General features: G+C 40.2%; 1 protein-coding gene across 1 annotated transcript in view; it reads right to left on the reverse strand.

The window, feature by feature from the left end:
• The window catches only part of ATP6V1B1 (ATPase H+ transporting V1 subunit B1), a 217989-nt gene that overhangs the window by 117698 nt on the left and 84717 nt on the right, over positions 1-15574 (reverse strand). The gene's annotated exons all lie outside the window — the stretch shown is intronic.

Below are 15574 nucleotides of genomic sequence, written 5' to 3' on the forward strand. Positions count from 1 at the left end.
GGATGGCTGCAAAGCAACTCCCTCCCTCTTCTGTAGATGGCATGCAGCTCCCCAACTCTACTGAGAGACTCCAAATAGCACCAATTCCTTTCTCATCCTGAAAGCCCTCCTTACAGTTCCCTTAATTCAGTCTGTAAATTCTCAGAGTAACTTCTTAAGATATCTCTTCAGATTTCTCAGGCTTCCTGAGACACCTGTGGAATATCTCTGGCCAAATCCTTCTCTTTTCCCCTATAACCCCGGGAAGAGGGTCACAGCTGCCTCCTTCTGCTGGTGATTCTGAGGGAGCACCAGCCCATATCCTAACCCTCCAAAAATCCTACCCAAAAGGGTAGTATCAATCTGTCTGTCCCAGTGTTACAAGACACTCCCTCTGGCCAAATGATAACCTTACTCTTTCTAGAACCTTTCCACTCTCACTGTGCCTCCTGCCCCTTGGTCCGGACTATGAATTACCCCTATGCTTGAGGTGGGGAGTACCACATGAGAAATTATATTCACTAATGTGATTTATTTCCAGGTTTGTAGCCTGAGTGGGGGATAAGATAGGATCCCAGCCACCTCAGTACCACAGTTCTCTGCCTTTCCCAAACAATCTTCACTTGTGGCACCACAGACCAGATAAAATCATCACACCAGAATAAACAGTAATTAATCCTTTTACTAGTATTGTGTAGGTAGACTGTAAATCCAAGCAGAACATTAAATGGGAAAAGTACAGCAGTGAAGTATAATATAAACTTGAAGTTTTCTTCTTTTAAATCAAGCAATGCAAAAATAACACTGGGTATGGCCTGATAGTCAGGGCACCAGCATACTTATATGGATAGTAAAAAAAAAAATAATAATAAGGAACGTTGATAGAGAAAGGTTGGGGGGGGGAGCAGTAAAGTACACAGCTTTAAAAAATTGTCTTTACCCCTGAGTACTCAAAAGGGGGGGGGGGGAGATCCACCCCAATGTCATCAGTTGGTAAAGGGTGCACCCTGTCCCAAACACAAAATTGTGTGGGAAAAAAAAAACAATCAAGAAAATGAAGAAATCCTCTTGATGGTGGAACTGGCTAGATGACAAACTAAATAGACTACAGTGTGTGAAAGGTCTCTCTATCCTGGGGAGCTTCCACAAATGGTTTATTTGGTACTAAACAGAAAGTGGGCCTGGTTTCAGTCTCTTGCAGAAAGACCACGGTCCACCAGTTTTTCTTTCTCTGTACCAGCCTTCAAGGACTTGACTTTGACTGAAAGGCTGAAGCAGTTAAGATGAGATACTGGATTTGTGTCAAAAGGCAAAGATACTGTCTGTGCAAAGTTTAGATTGCTTTACTCAGTCTGTCAGCTCCTGGATCCTCTGTCCCTTGTTGGGATTTTACATGTAACTCAGCTATGAAGCAACAACAGCTGTCTGTCTCTAATTCCTCAGGGCACAGACTTCTCTCTCTCCCTCTTGTTTATTAGCTATTCAAGAGAAGAACCGATTGCAAGTCTACCAGATGCACTCCTTGATTCCTTGTTCCTGGCTCCAAATCCTGGCCATCCCCATCCCATATACACAGGCAGAGCCAGCCAAATTGCGCCTTTTCTATGTTAAATGCTCTCCCAGAATTCCTTTGGCTTCCTCCTCTGCTGGCTATGTAGTACTATTCTCTGAGCAGGCTGAACAGTACAGCCTTTTTGCCAATTTGTTAACACTGTGAGTACTAGATGCTGGCTCTTGTAGAACATTTGTCATTCACAGATTAGCACACAAGGGTTTTGATGTATTTTAATATTCCTTCACCTTGGTTTTGGTGGCTCTGACACATCCTTTGTTCAGCAATTTACTTCTGCTCCTGAGCTGAAGTAAGTTGTGTGCGCCGCCAGCTGGCTGGTGCACGAGGCTCTGGGACAGCAAACAATGTCTCTTTCCTGGCCTGACCCCCACCCCACCCCTCCCTGCCTAGAACACGGCCCCCCCCCAGCCCGCCCCTTCCAAGAGGCCTGGTACTTGAGCGCGTATATTATATAATTCTGTTTATATTAAAGGACTGAATATTGTTTTTTCGCATGTGTTATATTTATATAATTTTTTTGTTTTGAGATATTTTTGCTTTACACTTACCCTATAACTTTTCCAGATATTTGAATTGTTGGGTGGTGTGTTTTCTTATCTTTAGCCAGTTTCCATATACCATATTGGGTAATTACTATCCAGAAATTTCTGGAAACATTTCAGAAACATATATTTGTTTCCATTTTTTAGAATCATCTTTTTGAAATGGATTCAAGGTAAGAAAATAAATTACTATTCTCTCAATTTTAAGCTCTTTTGTTCCAGTTAGCCAGAGAAAACTGCAAGCACAGAACAAGATATACAGTCTGAGCGTACTGATACAAGTGAAAAATGAAATGGTCAGTTATGCCTGTTGCACCATGCCTGGTACATGAATTTGCATGTGTTACAAATTGTCAAAGAGTGTTGGTATATAAAACTCCAAGGACACATGTTTTGTGTTGGAATTAAATAAAACTCTGTATCTTACAGATCAGAAATATTCTAACATAGAGGGACATTTATCAAAATGTGTTAGGGCATTATCGTGGATGTTAGGGCCCTAATGCCCGCGATAACACCCTAACACATGTGATAAGTACCGCAATGCAAAATGGTTATGCAAATTTGAAAATTTTATTCAAGTGGGAGGAGTTTGGGTGGAGTAAATAGAAAAGAGAGTTGGTTAACGTTGCGTACGATAATGCAATGCACACTATCGCGGCATTTAACACCGGAAATAACTACACATTTTTCCTGAGTGTTATGCCTGCGATAGCTGTGCGTTACAGCCGAAACAGGATTTATCACAAATCCCATTTCGGGAGGGAGAGAGGAGGGGAGGGGAGGAGGGAGAGAGAGAGAGAGAGTGAGAGACCGCCTCTATGGAGGCCCACTGATTTTTCAACTTTTTATACCACTGTAAGAGGGGCATTACAAACTCAGAGTGAGGTTTGTGGGGTGAGTTGGGTTTTAGGGGGCAGTTTAACATGCACAGTCATATGTTAGAACAGCACAGTTACGTCCCTCGAAATCACATAAAATCTTCACTGATGGCAACTGTGCTGTTTGTAGGTATGACTGTGCATGTTAAACTGCCCCCTAAAACCCAACTCACCCCACAAACCTCACCCCAAGTTCATAATGATCAAGCTAGGTAGAGAGAACATGGTACAAATCTACTCTTCTTTCACCTTTCATCCCTCTAAATCAGTGGTTCTCAACCTTTTTTCTATCAGGACACACTTGAGAGATGATGCTCACTAGAGATGTGAATCGGAACCGGAATCTGATCGGTTCCGGTCCCGATCCAAATCTTAAAATTTTTATCGCCCAGCCCCATTTGAGTTCTGATTATCGGCTGCGCCCGATCCGATAATCAAAACACCCTCCCAAACCCCCAAAAAAGATTTTAAAATTACCTGGTGGTCCAGCGGGAGCGCGGGGAGCGATCTCCCGCTCTCAAGCCATCGGCTGCATAATAAAAATGGCACGATGGCTCTTTGCCCTTACCATGTGACAGGGCAAAGGTAGCGCCAGCGCCATTTTGAATATTGGCAATATGGCCCGAGTGCAGGAGATCGCTCCTGGACCCCCGCTGGACCCCCAGGAACTTTTGGCCAGCTTGGGGGGGCCTCCTGACCCCCACAAGACTTGCCAAAAGTCCAGCGGGGGTCCGGGAGCGACCTCCTGCACTCAGGCCGTATTGCCAGCATTCAAAATGGCGCCGGCACTACCTTTGCCCTCACTATGTCATACAGATACTAAATACAGAAAACACCTGGCCTATTATAAACAAGTTATCCTCAATGCAAAGAAACAATATTACAGTACTAAAATAGAAAAATTTGCAAATAACCCAAGAACCCTTTTCACCATTGTAAAAAATCTCACTAATGACAAAATTGATGCTCCCCAAAACCTACCAGTATATAGATGTAATGAAATAGCCACATTCTTCAATGACAAAATTATGAATCTAAAAAATAAGATTCCAAACACAACCGAACAAAACATTAAATTGCAAAAAAGAGATGTTAAACAATGGATGGAATTCAATGAAACATCAGAACTAGAAGTCAAAACCATGCTAAAAAGAATAAACCCTGCCCCACATGCATACGACATAATACCAACCATGGACATAAAAAAAGTAGCCAACACAGTCTCCCCGATACTAACAAAGATTATCAATCTATCCTTAAAAGAATGAACCATGCCAGACACACTAAAAGGGGCAATCGTAAAACTAATTTTAAAGAAAAAAAACAGTGATCCGAGCATTCTGAACAATTATAGACCAGTATCTAACTTACCACTAATCGCAAAATTAATAGAAAAAGCTATACAAAATCAGCTAGCAGAACACTTAGAGAAGAACAATATCCTATACCCATCACAACACGGCTTTCGCAGAAACTACAGCACAAAAACTCTACTGCTCGCCCTAACAGACAACATCATGAGAGGCTTCGACAGCAATAAACGGTACATCTTAATGATGCTAGACCTATCAGCGGCATTCAATATTGTAAATAATAACATCCTACTAAATAGATTAGAAGAAATATGATTAAGTAACAAAACAATCAAATGGTTCAAATCATATCTAAATAATAGATACTACCAAGTACAGATCAAAGACGTAATGTCAAAAAAAATAAACCTTCAAACAGGAGTGCCACAGGGATCAGCTTTATCGGCCACCCTATTCAACATATACCTGCTTCCACTGTGTCACCTGCTAGCTGGTCTAGGCATCTCACACTACATATACGCTGATGATATTCAATTAATTTTACCCATTGATGACACAATTGAAAAGACATTGAACATAGCCAGCATGTATCTGGATATCATCAAACAGTTACTAAACCAGATGGAATTAGTTATTAGCATAGAGAAAACAGACTTCCTACATTTAGAACGTAAAAACATTAAAATATTCAAAACCCAATCATACTCAAAAACAACCAAAAAATAGAATTAGCAGAGAAACATTGGAGTGATAATTGACACAGAGCCTAACCTGAAACACATATCTTTAAAAGTAAGGGAAGGATACGCCAAACTCATGACTCTTAGAAGACTAAGACCACTACTAACAACTAATTACTTCTGTTCAGTATTACAAGCTCTAATTTTCGCTAGCACTGATTACTATAACGCCCTCCTACTTGGTTTACCATACATCATGATTAGACCACTCCAAATACTGCAGAACACAGCCGCAAGAATTCTGATTGGTAAAAGTAAAAGAGACCATATCACTGAAACCGTAGCTGAACTACACTGGTTACCCATCGAGCAAAGAATATAATACAAAACCCTATGTACCATACATAAATTAATACATAATGAAAAAGCTGAATGGCTGAACACAGCCCTTCACGTACACGTCCCTCACAGAAACCTGAGATCAGCAAATAAAGCTTTACTAACCATTCCCTCAATTAAAACAGCAAGACTAACCCAAGTAAGGGAAAGAGCGCTTTCCTTAGCAGGACCTATACTATGGAACACCATGCCTGTCGAGATCCGCTTACAAAGAGACATCAAAACCTTCAGAAAAAATTTTAAAACATGGTCATTTAAACAAGTGTACAACAAAGAGAAAGGAGAGTAGAACACAAGGAAAATGGGAGGTGATCTGCAGAACACCCATGCACACTACCCTAATCTATACGGGTATGTATATTATTTTTATATATTTTCACTCACCACCAAAGAATAAGATACTATAAGTTATCTATTTTAAATCTGTTACTGATAAGAATGGGCATGATGTATCACACCCACCAATAAGTAATTATAACAACTATGTTACCATAAATTGTTGGCACCTATTTAGTTGATAGAAATCAAGATATTTTTCCAACATTAATATTTGTACCTTATTGTAAACTGTTGTGATGGTACCTAACTTAATGACGGTATAGAAAAGTTTTTAAATAAATAAATAAACTCTTCCCCACAGCTACTCAGCGACCTGTCTTATAATGGAAAGAGCCATGCCTTCACCTTTTCCCTGAAACTGAGAAGCCATCAGCCTCTGTTATAGCTTCCAGAGTATTCCATTTATGCAAATGCACTGCCATTTAATTTAATCAAGTCTAATGAACAAATGTTAATGAAAAAAAAAAGTTTAGCAAATGAGTCTTCCTTTAATTTATGGACAAAAACTTGCGACCTCTATGTTTTTTCATTTTCTGCAATCCAAGATCATAGGATCCATCACAAAAAAAGTCATTTCAAAATCCAAGCCACTCATTTTTTGGTACTATTACTGTAATATTTGGTACAACCTGCAGTCTGATGTTCTTATTATTGCTCCTAACTAGAGATGTGAATTGTGTGCCCGATCGTCTTAACGATCGGGTTCGGATAGAGGGAGAAAAAAATCTGATCGCTGGAGATGTGAATCGGAATCGGTTCCGATTCACATCGTTAATTTTTTTTTAGTGAGGCCCGACCCTTTAAAATTGATTAGTTTTATAGGGTCAGGGTGGGTTTAGGGGTTATTTTGGGTTGTTTTGGTGTGCCGGTTTTCCCGCCCTCCCCCCAAATAACTCCCGATAGTGGACACTAACGGGAGTAACGATTTTTCATGATAAATCGTGAAAATTTCTATTGTATCGTGCACTGTACTGATTTTTGACGATTTAAAAAATATCGGACGATTTTTTTAAATCATCAAAAAACGATTCACATCCCTACTCCTAACTTCTCAAAAAGGAATGGAGAATAAAATGGAAAATGTCATCTTGCCCCTGTTTCGATCCATGGTGCAACTGTGCCTTGAGTGTTATGTACTGTTCTGGTCACCTCATCTCAAAAAGGACATTGTAGAGCTGGAAGGAGTTCAGAGAAGAGTGACAAAAATGATAAAGGGGATGCAGTGGCTCCCTTGTGATGAGAGGTTATGTTAGTTGGGGCTGTTCAGCTTGAAAAAGACACAGCTGAGAGGAGACATGATAGACATTTCTAAAATCATGAGTGGAGTAAAATGGGTGAATAAAGGGCAGTTATTTACCCTTTCAAATAATACTAAAACAAGGGAACACTCCATGAAACTAAAAAGCCACAGACTGAAAGCAAATTATAGAAAGTGTTTTTTAACTCAATGCATTTGGGTTGTGGAATCTGTTGCCAGAGGATGTGGTCAAGGTGACTAGCATAGCAGGGTTTAAAAGAGGTTTGGACAAATTCCAGGAAAAGGCCATAACACATTATTAGCCAAGTAGACTTGGAGGAAAACCTATTGCTAACCCTGGGAGTGATTAACAAGAAATCGGTCTCCTTTTTTGTATCTACTAAATTCTTATGACCTGGAATGATCACTGTCGGAGACAGGAGGCTGGGCTCAATGGAACTTGATCTGGCCCAGCATGGCAATTATGTTCTTAAGAAAGAAGTAACAAGTCTGACAGAAAAAGATATTGTTGCATCAGTGGGATGTTAGCATTGAATGAATCAGAAGCCTGGTTGTGATAAAGAAACCATCAATCCACATACATAGCCACTTCTAACAGCATTGAAATTAAGTTGCTATCCATTGCCCACTTTATCTTTATCCAGGGCAAAAATGTTTACTAACATGTTAAAAGTGGCTTTGGCACATTAATTTGGACAAAACCATCAAAAGTCCAATATTGAAACCACGTTTAGCATTAGATGGCCGAATAAGTAGGACTTATCCATCTATCTTTTAGCTGGACAATTTGTGGGCGGACAGTGTGCAGTTCTGGGCGGTGCTACTTATCCAGTTGACTTAATCGGATAAGTAGCTATATTCAATCTTATCCAGTTAAGTTAATCAGATAAATTAGAACAGCCATAGAGCTGATCTAACTTAGCCAGATTTAACTTATCCAGCTAAGTAGCACCTTGACTGCAGATATCAACAGCATAGCTATACCAATATCCCTTGTAACTTAGCCAGATAAGTCATATCCGGCTAACCCCATCATTCATCAAAAAAAGTTAATAACACATGTATTATCAAAAAGGGGCATGTTTATGGAAATTTGTAAGTTCTCTCAGGCTAGCTTGATGGAGTCTATAACAAGGTTTATAGACTCTATCAAGCTAGGGTGAGAGAACATAGTAGAAATTTCATCTTTGTGAGACTTTCCTCACACCAAATGATGTCAAATCTTCACCATGCAAAACTGGCCCCTAAACCACCACTAACACCTCACCTCGACCTATTAGGTGGCCCTCCTATAGAGATATAAATAGGTGCACACAGTGAAGGCCTCCCCAGAGTCTCTCTCTCTCCCTCTCTCTTCTCCTTTCCCAAGCCCAAAAATGGCCAAAATGCAATTTAAAACTTTATCATGCAACATGATATGGCCCCTAATTTAACAAAAAAAACCCAAACTCCTCCCCCGATCCCACCCACCTCAAAAATTTGCATTCGCACCATGCACTACTATACTTTTAACATGCGTTATGGCGTTAACGTGTGCGATAATGGGTTAATGCCTTAACACATTTTGATAATTGATCCTATAAGTTACTTACTCGGCCAGTACTGAATATCGGACCCAAAGTCAATTGGCCACATTTTCAATGCCCTTTGGCTGATACTGCTGGGTTAAAATGCCCACAGAGATCCATTCAGCTCCTGAGGTGCTCCAGAGTAAACAGAATTAAGCATGTTTAGGGATTGTGATCATAGTGAATGAAATCCTAGTTAAAGGAGAAGGACATAGCATGGAAGAGGCTCTCCAAGATCATGATGCCATCCTATAACAGCTCCTACACAAGTGTAAGGAAAAACATCAAGCTAAACTCAATAAACTAAAGCTGAGGAAAACTGAGGTCCCCTTTATAGAACATCTTCTGACCACTGAAGGATTCCGATCAGATTCTGAGAAACTGAGGGTAATTAAGGAAATGCTTAGTCCAAAAGATGCTAAAAGTATCCAATAATTTGTAGGAATGACCACCTAATTTTCCAGAATCTGTGCACACCTATCTGAAGCATGTGAATTCATGAGACAGTTAACACACAATGATGCAGAATGAGACTGGTCAAAAGCTCAAGAACAGGCATAGCACAGAGTGAAGAAACTCATAAGAATTGAGATACCAGTTTTGTAGGACTACAATCTAGCACAACAAATGCAACTACAATTTGATGCTTCAAATGGAAGACTAGGAACAATGTTAATGCAAAATCATCAGGCCATAGCCTACTAAAGCAATGCCCCATACATAGCAAGGATAAGCTCGAACAGAAAAGGGACTCCAAGCTGTGCTTTTTGGAATGGAACGATTCAATCAGTTCCCCTACAGACAAAGGATGGAAATACAATTAGACTACAAGCCATTAAAAAACATCATGAGGAAGCCACTCTTGAGTACTTCAAAGAGTCTGAAGCACATGCTCCTGACACTTCAGTGCTATGAGGTAGGCACAAGTTATTATTCAGGGAAGTCCTGGCTCATGGTTGAAACATTAAGCAGGGCATACTTTCCAGAGTATAATTTTTTGAGGGTAAGCATGCTAAAAATGTATTTTGTTTCTTTTATATTTCATTTGCTTAATGTAATTTTATAATATTGTTCTATTTTAATTTTGGTTTTTATTAGTGTGCATTCTTTGCAATTAACATGCATACAAGAACAGAAATGATAAAAACCAAAATTGTTCTTGTTTCTTTCATCTCATTTTGAAAATGTTGACATTTCCTATATCATTGCAAATGACTGCACATTCCCAACAAGTCTTGTGGCTCTGTAGAAAAAGAAATGGAGTCTGTCAATCTATTGCAATTCTTTAAGACCTCCAAAGAGAGACTCCAGACAATATGAGACAGCGCAGGGCAAGTTGACAGGCTTCAGACAGTGAAGGATGGCCTGATCACAAAGCTCAACTGTTCAAGGAAATAATTTTGAAGGTTAGGGATGAACTCTGTATACAAGATCTTATTTAACAAGGACAGGGCAGTATTCCCAATAGACTTAAGGCATGATATCATGAAACAAATTCATTTGGGAAAAGAAGCCTGTTTGTGGCAAGCTCAGGAGTGCATCTACTGGCCAAGCATGAACATGCAGATGCAAATGTACATGGAACAATGCAAGGTGTGCAAGGAACATGGAGACAGAAACCAAAAGAAAACTCTGCAGCCACACAATATCCCACTGAAACCGTGAGAATCTTTGGGACTGATCTGTTCACATTCAATCGGTGAAACATGTTGACAATAGAACTTCTGGAAAATGGATTACTATGACGACACATGACCACGAACTGCCATGAGGAAGCTGAGGGCGCACTTTGCAAGGCATGGCAAACCCAACAGCAGGATTCCAGCAGTTCAGCATTGACTGGGAATTTGAGCTCAAGACTTCCACCCCCCCCCAGGTTCCCACAGAGCAATGAAAAGGAAGAATTAGAGGCCAAGATAGCAAAGAGACTGGTGATAAAAGCAAAAGAAATAGTACAATACATATTTTGCATAGCAAACGTCCAAGTCCAAATCAGCACAAACAATATACCACGGTCTTAACTTTCAGACGATATAATTGACTTTACTTCATAAACACATCTGTCCCAGGGCTGAATGAATGTCCTCCATTTGTATCCAACCTAAGCAGTAAACTGCTCACAGCCAGGCTCCCCTGCACATTTCTAGGATCTTCACCTTCAACCCAGATAAGTGCAGATACAGCTGGTTAAATCTTATTCCATAAATGTATTCTACTTACTGAGTTCATCAGGTGCTAGTTGCAAAGGTTGATAGCAATTTAAGTCATTCTCTATCTCAGCCTCCGACATGACCTTCTCAGAAGAATTCTTATGATTTGTTAGCTTTGCCAACAGCACCAGCTAATAGGTTCCAGCACAACTCTGGAGTCTATTCAAAATTTGGGTTCAATCAGCAGATCTCTAACCAGGCCAGGCTGTTCTCTCACCCACAGAAAGCAGACGAGTCCTCTGATTCCTTCTGCCGGTAGCATATATTTGTAAGGGTATTCTGGGTTACACTACTTTTCTAGCTTAAAGAAAATGGGTCAAATTTAAGGATAACCCCCCCCCCCCCCATTCTACAGACATAGTTTAAATGTTAAAAAGGCTATTCTAATGGCTAGAAAGGAGTCTCTTTCTTATTATGCAATATACTGTGCTTGAAACACCAAGTATCCAAGATTCTGATGGAGCCTTTAGGCCAGTCCTAGCTTTTTGGCACCCCTCCTCCTTCCTGTAATCAAGGCTTAAATTCTCCTAAACTGTTTCTTTCATCATGAAATAATACCTGGGGTAGGGGTCCTCTGCACAATTCTACCACCATACTTCTGAGGGTAGTGTGGTAGAGGTCACCATACAATTGGGCTTCTTGGGGCCCCCGGTATAATTCTGCTACCACTCCTCCTGCCACAGAATACCTGCATTGTGAGTACGCATTTTCGTAACTCATGGGATGTTCGTGCTGATCTCACGCATCATGAGACTGGCTCAACTGGCCCGCAAAGTTTGGAAATGCTCATAACTCATGTCATCAGCTTTGTTTAAAAATATATTTGATAGAGCTGATGTCCGGGCAGCTCCAGCTGAATGTAAGCCCTGTCTTTTGTGTTGATTTAAAAATGGAAACAGTAGGACTACAAATGGTCAAAATTCTTCTTCCAAAAACTGCATAATTCTGCAACTCCTCTCAGTAGTGACTCAATGTTTGGAGTATATTTATTTATTTATCTGACAGTACTTATCCACTTTAAAAGCTCAACTAAGCGGATTACAATGAAAACATATAAATAGCACTAGATAAAATGTAAAATACATTTTTAAATAAAAGGTTAACTAGGCATATTTTAAACAGAATACAATTAATATTGAGAGCCCTAATTATGCAGAACCAAAAGCCTCCTGAAACAGTGTCTTAAATTGCTTACAAAAAGTTGGAAAATCATCTATAAAACATAATGAAGCTCAGAGGGCATTCCACAAAATGGGACCTACCATGGATATAGCACGAGAATGGGTAGAAGACAAGTAGGCATAATTCACTGAAGGTAAGGACAGCAATTCTTTTTCAAAAGATTGTAAATACCAGACTGGCACATAAAACTGAAACAAATTGTCCAAATATGGAGGACCATTCATTTATAAAAGTTTTAAAACTAAAGTCAAAATTGTAAATATAAGTCTGTGCTCCAATGGGAACCAATGCAGACTTTACAGCATGGGTGTAACATGCTCCCATGGGTATTCATTACAGATTAATCTAGCTGCTGAATTTTCAAGCATCTGTAAGGCCTTCAGTCTAAAATGAGGGACGCCTATGTACAGTGAATTACAATTATCTATGGTGGTTTGTTACAATGACCTGAAACAAACTTTGAAAATCAGCACATTGAAAATTTGTTTTAAGTGACGCAACAATCTCAATTTAAAGTAACCAGCTTGTAATACAGAAAAAGTCTGAGACTAAAAAGACTTGTATAGAAAAGAAAACCAAAATTTCTTACACACTCTCCAAAATATACAGATGATCCGTTAATAGAAATAGAGTAATAATAAATATTTTCAATCAAGTCAGGTTGTCCAGAAATTAGCAAGGCTTCAGATTTGGAGAAATTTAATAATAAATTGTTTCCCATCATCCAGCAATTAATATTAAGCAAACGATCTTGAATATGGCTTATAGTAGTGGATAAATTATTGTTAAAAGGAAAAAAAGCAATTGAATGTCATCTGCATAATCTTAAACCTAATAGCCTGGGAATCTAGAAAAGAAGATAAGGGTCACATACAAATGTTAAAAAGAGTGGCAGACAATATGGACCCCTGTAGAATATCAGACAAAATGGGAAATCAGGCAGATTGTTGATCTTGGAACCTGCTCTACTTGTTAGATAAGTTTCAGATTAGTGATACACTGTCCCCAGCTCCAAATGATTGCAACCAATTTAATAATATGTAATGCTTGACAGTATCAAATGCCACCGATATGTATTTAAAAACAAACTACTATAAAGGCACCATCAGAATCTAGAATACATAAAAGGTAATCCATAACTGCACTAAGTAAGATTTCAGTGCTGTGCCCTGGGTGTAAAATGTCATTACTGTCCAAAAAATATTTTTAAGTTGAGAAAAACTTTTTCAAGTAATTTCCCTAGAGTTGAAAGGTTAGAAATTGATCTATGGCTGGAAGGAATCTCAACAGGTAGAGGGCCTCATTTTAAAACAGGCTGTGCAAGAGCCTTCTTCAAAATATAGGGCACTGTACCCTCATGCAAAGATAAATTTATCAACTTAAGCAGTCACTACAAGAAATTCTCTTTTAACAAATAGATAATTGAGAAAAGAACAGGGACAAAAGCAATTTTTTTAGAGATCCTAAAAAGATTCCAATTCACTTGGACTAACATTACTGAAGCTCTCCCAAAGTGTGGCAACAGAACCAGGAGAATTACCTTCAGTAGGATGAATACTGAACTGATCGACATTATTTTGCAGAACAGGCACAGTCTGAGCCATTGAAGCAATTTTATGCAAATTAAAATCAGCAAAGTCCCTAGGGGCTTAACTGCAGTTCACAGGCATGATTATTAGATCCATTGACTAAACTACTAACGATGTCAAATAACTCATAAGGTCAATTCAACAATGAGTAAAAACTTTTCCTGCTGGATTCAAAAAAGCAACCTAAATTCCTAGCACTTGGACTCATAGTTCTGATTATTCTCCAAAGAGGGAGCCCTGCGCCATTTCCTTTTAGCATGGCAGACCAAATGCTTCTTCAAAATTAGGTCAGAATGAAACCATGACACTCTGGCCTTTGAATGCCTAACAATTTTCCACTGAAGAAGGGCAACTTCTGTACAGTCAGTGAAAGATTCTATTCCAGGCTATCGGTTAGAGTCTCTACAGAGTTATTCCACTGATCATTGGTGAGGTCGATATTCAAAAGCCATTTAGACAAACAACTTAAAAGTTACCCGTCTAAGGGCCTTATTTTCTAAGGCTATCGCACGCTTGCGCTACCAGTACAAGCGTGCGATAGCTGGAAAGCTTAGCGCAGGCCTGCGCTAGCTACATCGGAGCAGAGTCGGCCCCGGAAGAGGAGGAGTCGGGGCATCACCGGGGCCGACTCCGCGAAGACGGCGCCAACAGCGAAAAGGTAAGGAGCCTTTTCACTGCCTATTTCGCGCCGAATAACTACACCTTTTATGGTTTCGTTATTCGGCGCGACGCCGGCAGCGATCACACCATGGCGGTGCGATCGCTGCCAGCTAGCGCAGGACCGCACCCTGCTTCGCCCCCGCCCCCATTAGCGCCGGGATTCACTGAGCCTTGTGGCATTAGTGAATACAGGCCTAAATGGCAAAACAGGCATACTCAGTGACTTATCCTGCTAAATTTTAGCTGGATAACTAGTTATCTGGTTAGAATACTGCTAGATAGGTGGGGGTGTTCTGGGGAGGAGCAGAAGTAGCTGGATAAGTTATCAGGCTAACTCTGGATGGGCCACAGACTTGTCCTAAAGATAGCCTGATAAACATATCTGGCTATCTTTAAGATAGTGAGGTATAATCAGTGGCGCAATTGCGCCACTGAATATACCCTTCTAATTAGCCGGATAAAGTTATCCCAAGCCTCACAGCAGCTGAAAATGGACCCCAGTAATAAAGCAGAAACAACATTGGCCTTCCTTTTAAGAGCAAATGTTAAAGTACACCATAGAAAAGTTAGCAATCTCATTCATAGGCCTAATGGCTGGAACGGATTTGGCCCGCGGTGGTCAAACCAAATCCTGTTCACGTCAAAGGCAGGAAGTAGACTGAAAAGGAATGGAAGCATGCCCTGCCTCTGCCGGAAATGACAGAGATCCTAGCACCTTCCACTGTAAGTGAAGACAAAAGCCCAAAAGTGGTTATTATAACAAATATACTTATAAGCGAGGTCGCGAGGAAAGGGGCAGGGCCTTTTGCTGTGGCCCTTCATGGCTGGTGACCCCACCTGCAGGCCCATCCTTTTAATGGCCCTGCAGGGGAGCACCGCCGATGTCACCAGGCAGGAGGCGGAGCTAACGGGTACCAACAGGCAGGAGATAGTAGAGCTGCTCTCCAGTGACCATGTACACAAACATGAAGACAATAAGTCCCTCTTCTTTCGTAATTTGTTGCTAAAATTCTATGACACAGGATGTTCTGTTCGTGCAAAACCTTGCCAGGACTACCTTAGAATAAATGGAAAGTTACTTAGTGTCTGTTAAATTATTCTGTAATTTTGACAGCCAGTCAAGAAATCTTCACAGGTCCCCACTTTCCATTTTGTTTAATTTACTGGAATTTATTTTATAAACCTGCTTTTCTCTTATTCTGCCGGACATAGTGCAGCCATTTTGAGCGTGTTCATCTCCTTAATCACAAGCAAGCCTGGCAATTGCAGCAATTTAAAGCCATAATGCCCAATCTAGCAACAAAACAGACAGGAAGAAAAAAGACCCACCACCGGAAAACACCAATTCAAATAATTAAGGGGTTGAGTTGTTATGAAAAAAAGCCCCGAACTCCTACTAAG

Source organism: Rhinatrema bivittatum, chromosome 1 (genome assembly GCF_901001135.1).
Source record: "Rhinatrema bivittatum chromosome 1, aRhiBiv1.1, whole genome shotgun sequence".
NCBI lineage: Eukaryota > Metazoa > Chordata > Amphibia > Gymnophiona > Rhinatrematidae > Rhinatrema > Rhinatrema bivittatum.